Source organism: Corticium candelabrum, chromosome 11 (genome assembly GCF_963422355.1).
Source record: "Corticium candelabrum chromosome 11, ooCorCand1.1, whole genome shotgun sequence".
Lineage (NCBI taxonomy): Eukaryota > Metazoa > Porifera > Homoscleromorpha > Homosclerophorida > Plakinidae > Corticium > Corticium candelabrum.
Genome location: NC_085095.1, coordinates 2,017,323 through 2,023,267, shown reverse-complemented (window position 1 = coordinate 2,023,267; position 5,945 = coordinate 2,017,323). Strand labels below are relative to the sequence as shown.

Sequence of the window (5,945 nt, the reverse complement as noted above, 5' to 3'; positions counted from 1 at the left end):
ACACACACACACACACACACACACACACACACACACACACACACACACACACACACACACACACACACACACACACACAGACAGACAGACAGACTTGCTCAACGAACCACTCAAAGATCTTTTTGGCTCGTAGTCAATCGCTCATAGTCAATCGTGTGGTATAGTGCTGTGACCTTCAGACAGTTGTTGATATACTATTGGAGTAGGGGAGCATATTTGATAATCTTGTCGGCAGATAGGGTATCGAGCAACTTCCTGGTGCTGACACATTTCTTGTTAATGCGTTGTAGGTAGTCGATCATCTCTTGGGGAATGTTGGCTTCGTCCACTTCTTGATTGCTGAATAGTGGGCACATCTCCGCGAACTTATTGTGGAGATTGGGAGGGACATGGATATCGACCTCTGCATACCTGAACCACTTGTCGAGATTGTGGACGAGGGTTTGGTCATCAGTTTGGGGATTGCCGTAGTGCCGAACAACTCTTGGCCCGCAGGGCATGTGCTTGGCCATTGTCAAAAGGTTTAGACCGTTGGCGTCTTAGCCCACAACCTTTTGGCAGAGGTGTGCATTGTCGTATTGGTGTGATTGAATGCGTGTGACTCCAGCTTAGATATAGAGATGAGTTACGTCAAGTGTAGGTTCGCTCTGAGGGATAGTCAGAAGGAAGCGTTACGAAGTGCCCTTCAGAAACACACGGGCTATACCCTACGATATAATCTGCTCTGTTTGTTGCATTACTCACAATCAAACAGATTTGCTACTGAACTCTTGTGATCAGATATGAATAGAGGTGATGTCTGATCTGGACGAATTTCAGAGATAAGCTTACTTGCAGCATCATGTGCACAGCAAAACAGACTTCAACTGTTAGGCCATGACACAGTGATTCTTTGTTTCTAAAAGTGATTAGAAAGAATCATTATTATAACACAGCACAAAATCCATTCAGGTGAAATGAAAAAATCATGTAGACGAATTACTAAAGTGATAAGACATCTTACTTCTGAATTTTCACACGACTTGTTAGAAATTTCCAAATTGGATTTAAATGTGGCCTTTAAGTCAGACTAGAACAGAAAAATGTACGTTTGAGGTTACATTGTAACTGTAGTTTCATCCAGACAACATGCTGCACGTGCACGGTTTTCATCATCTCACCTCTGTCTAGTTTTCTCCTTCACAGGTGTACATGTAAGACTTACTTCATCGTTAAACCATTGCTCTAGACGCTTTGACGTGACGGTAATACCTGCAATTTGCTCTGCCATTGCGACGCTAACTGTGCACACTATCTAGTTTATATCAATATCATGTATGTTTGTTTCATCACGTGCTGTCTCCATACCATTTGCCAGCTATAACCCTTTCGAAAAAGGGTGTGGCTAGCAAGACCACACTGTACTACTGTATACGTACACAGATACTTGTCTTATAAGTTATTTTAAACAGCACAACTTTTACCGACTCATTATCAGAAAAGCAATATCGATGCGTAAAAATTTAGTCTAGTGTTACAATTTATAATTTCGTTGTTGCATTGTAATGTTTTGCACGTAGTTACGTTGAAAGTATAGATAGCATTGAGTTTAAAATGCTTTGAAGTTTCTACGACGTGTTGGATTGTGTGTGTTATGATTTACGTGTAACGTGCGTTAGGCCCATTGGGTGAAAATGGCGGAAAGTGGTGACTCTAAAGGTGGTGACTCTAAAGGTGGTGACTCTCCAGGCGGCGACGAAGAAAGCCTCCTCCAACGCATTAAGGTAAAATGTTAATGGTTGACAGTAGGTTAGTCTCACAGTTATATCTGCATTGAGTCAGGTTGCAGGCTCGTTGCTGTTGGCTTGTGTAGTTAGTTTAATTAATTAATAGAAGCCTTTCTTGATTGTCATCATACTGACATTGTTTGCTTGTGTCTTTATGTTTTGCGTTAAACAAAGAATGTTTTATATCTATTGCTATACAGTCTTGTGCTGTACGAAAACACTGAAGTTTGTGTCACGTTCGAGTGATCTAATTTCCTTTGACTGAGTGCTTGCGTAACAGTGAAGCGTTATGTGCACATTCGGTTGACTTTATTGTTCGGTAAAACGTGTTGTTTTCTGTAAGAAACTGTGAACCCACTGTGTCCAGGCGCGGATCTACCATAAGGCCCGAGGTGCCCGGGCACCAAGGTCCCTAGGGGGTGTGTCACCCATTTCCCGGACGTTCTTCCCGGATGTTTGGCGGCGATGTCTAAGCGGCAGTCAAGTTTAGAGCTCTTCGGGTTTAAAGTACCTCGGTTGGAGGTTCAAAACACAAGTAACGACACTTTACCAGATACTGAAGTTGAAGGCCCGACAACAGGATGGCTCTTGCTGATAGTATTCGTTGTCATGAAGTCGTATTGTTCTTCTTTAAATTTAATATTAGCAACAATATCAAGTTCAAATTTCTCATTAATATTAAATTGGGGAGGTTCAAATATCTAATTAATATTAACTTGGGCACTAAACGAAATTGAATGCTGGATCCGCGCCTGGTGTCCCAAGCTAAAGTAGACTCCTGCTAGTTAAGTTTGTGACATTAATATTTGGGTAATCAGTGTTCGTCAAATTGGTAGCCCGGGCGCTCCGGACAACCACAAATATTGGATGGGCAACCAAAAATGCATCTGCAGGTAGCCCAGGACAACTACGCAATGTTTGGGCAACATAGCTGTTCTTTGCTAAGATCCAATAGTTTCTGTTGTCGATAAAGCGTCATACTGTTTTTTCCTAAAGGTCTAGCTAGTCGTGTAGTTCTATCTTCGTTTCTTTGTAATCAGCAAGGGTGAAGGGTGTGACTACTAATAGCGTCTACTGTTCTCAGTATCAATTACAATACTGGTCTAAGTAGGTCATGGGGCAACAAGTAACAACAACTTACGGGTGCCTTGTGATGTAAGCTTGTGGCAAATAGCCTTAGCAGGTGGCATCCATTATGAAAACGCCTACCCAGTGGCTTACTGCTGTCAACAGTTGCTGTCAGCAAGTATATTGCTCCTACTTTTCTAGATATTGATAAGTCATTGTAGAGGGCATGTAAATAAATCCTGTAGATAACATAAAACGTTTGATTTGTTCACACAAAACTGGTTCTTACTGTAAATACACTGTACAGCTACATACCAAGACAGCAAGGTCAGATTCCTAGAAGCTGACGTGACTTCAAATTAATAGTTTCCTCTCTTGTGAGCTTAGTGGTTGTGGTTAGTAAGTAGAGCAAGTATTGTAAGTTCCACAGCTGAAGCATAGTCCTTTGTTTTATGATTGTTTGCCATTCTCTGCTCTTGGTTGGTTTTGTTCTTCTTCTTACTTGAGACTGTGTAACTAACATCACGTTACAAGAAAAGCTCCTAGTAATTATCACCCACCAGATTACAATTATATAATAGGCAACCTGATATCACATGTAGACCTATTATGCTCCCTCATGTGGCTGACTCAACCGGATGATGACTGTGACTCAACCGGATGACTAGAGTCTAGAGTATGCACTGAGTATGGGGCATGGAGAGATAATGATCCAGATGGTCTATGCCAAGTACACAATCTATATAAGAACACAGTTTCTAGCACTAGGATTAGAAGTAGTAGTTGTTACTGTTCAGCAAGCTCAACACGAATGTTAGTAGTGCGGTATGGCTGATTTTTTGTTTTCAACGCCCACCATTGGTAGCTTTGAAATTGATCACGTTGCTACTCAGTTACTGCCAAAGGATGCTCCTGACAATTCAGTACCAGTGAAAGTGCTAGGAGATGGTAACTGTCTCTTTCGGGCTGCAAGCTTTCTAGCTTATGGCAAAGAGGACCACCATGACCAACTTCGTGCTGCTGTGATGACAGAGGTAGATGACAACGTCGAGCACTATGCTGATCTGTTTCTAGGCCATGCGCGTCAAGCCAGTGGTGACGGTCAATGTGTAGGTCTACTTTCCCAAACTCTTAGCGATGGACCAAGCCACACGTTTTCCTCATTGCTGATGCAAAAGTCTTCTCTTCGTGATTCATACATTGCTGGCCTAGAAGCAGAAGTGAGATTATGTTCAAAGTTGGGTACTTGGTGTGGCATGCTTGAATTAGCTGGCTTGGCTACTGTCTTTGGGCGCCCAGTACGCTCTGTCTACCCAACAAAGTTTCGCTTCGCTTGCCATGCTTTCATGAATGCTACATTTTATCCTCGTCAGCTAGTGCAACAAGAACTGCAGCAGGAACAAATCCCTGCAATAATCATGTGGTCTTGCATGACAATGTCGGCGGGAAACTCACCCAGTCCAAACCATTTTGTGCCCTTGGTCATCCCAATGACGGTCTCAACTGGAACCAAAGGAAAGTCAACGACCGAGTCCTTTGCTAAACCAAGGAAACGCCTCTCAGCAAGAAATAAATCTTTTCATCCAGTTTCAAAAAAGACAAAGCAACAAACTTTGTTTGGCTTTGTAGGACTAGAAACAGAACAATCTCATGTGAAGATTCCATCACCTGAACATTCCATCTCATCACTTGATGAAAGTAGCCATGCACTACATGACCAGAAATTGCAATTACTAGCAACCTCGCCTACGGCAATAACACAGGCAACAACAACAACAACAACAACAACAACTACAACAGCATTGCGATTATCAACATCAGGGTGTTCTCTTTTGCCAACTATGAAAGGCAAATATGATGTTGAATATGATGCTGTAAAGCGACAGAGAAAGTTTGTTTCGACATGGAGAAATCATTACCCTTGGTTACAAATATGCGTGGAAGAAAAGTACAATGACGGCAGCGTTCGTCCTGATTTTATGCAATGTAGAGTCTGTGTAAACAATCCACTCATTGCCGACAAACGTAGTGCATTTTTTATTGGCTCGACGAACTTTAGAATAGATCCCATCAAGAAACACAACTTGTCAAGACAGCATATTGCATGTGTACGTGCTGAAGAAATGCGAGCAGGACCAGTGAACGTCGAGATTACAAAGATCGGAGCTGGCCTTCTTTCTCTTCATAGCAAAGAACGGCAACGTTATCAGTATTTGTTTCGCACAGCATACGCTGTTGCAAAGAAATGCAAGCCTTTTCTTGATTATGAGTACATTTGTGAGGTACAGCAGGCCAATGATGTTGATCTAGGTAAGAACTATCTGCGCGATAAGTCTGCAGCCTTGTTCACGAAGTATATTGCTGATGATCTAAGGTGCAAGACTGCTGATAATTTAAAGCAGTGTCACTATCTCTCCGTGATTTGTGATGGATCAACAGATTTGACTGTAGTGGAACAGGAGGTTGTCATGGTTCGCTACATTGATCTTACGACTGGTCGACCAGTGACTAGGTTGGCTGCATTGATAGAGTTGGAACACGCTCATGCAGATGGAGTATATACAGCGCTAAAGGATGGTTTGCGAAGAGTTATTAGTGAACAACCCGAGGATACCCTCAGGCTCTGTACGCATGGGGCCAACATTGTTTGCGGGAATTTCGATGGTGCTGCTGTCATGATGGGTGCTCGCAACGGTGTCAAAGCAAAGCTGGTCAGAGACTATCCTTGCGCAGTTGTAATTCACTGTGTTGCTCACAAACTAGAGCTTGGCATTCTTGATGCAGTTAAAGCGGTTCCATATCTTGCAGAGTTTGAAGCAAGTATTAAGGAAATTTTCAAAATATATCGGTATTCACCTAAACGGCAACGAGAGCTGAAACATGTTGCATCTACTCTTGACGAAGAGCTCAAGTCCTTTTCTGATATCAAGCAAGTTAGGTGGGTTGCTAGTAAAGAGCGGGCTCTCAAAGCAATCCTGCAGAACTTGTCATCTTTAGCTGCCCACCTGGAGCATATGGCTGTTGGCGCCGGAAACAGTAGCGAAGAGAAGTCTAGAGCTCGAGGTATATTAGATACCATCTTGAGTCTCCGTTTTATCTTTTGGATTCACA

The 5,945-nt window shown here is 42.5% G+C and overlaps 1 protein-coding gene across 1 annotated transcript in view; it reads right to left on the bottom strand.

Moving 5' to 3' along the window:
- The window catches only part of LOC134186748 (uncharacterized), a 21,888-nt gene extending 20,688 nt beyond the window's left edge, over window positions 1–1,200 (bottom strand). The window contains exon 1 of the mRNA XM_062654792.1: window positions 1,161–1,200. The gene's annotated coding sequence lies outside the window, so the exon portion shown is untranslated. The remainder of the gene's footprint in view (window positions 1–1,160) is intronic.
- Between the last annotated feature and the right edge of the window lie 4,745 nt (window positions 1,201–5,945).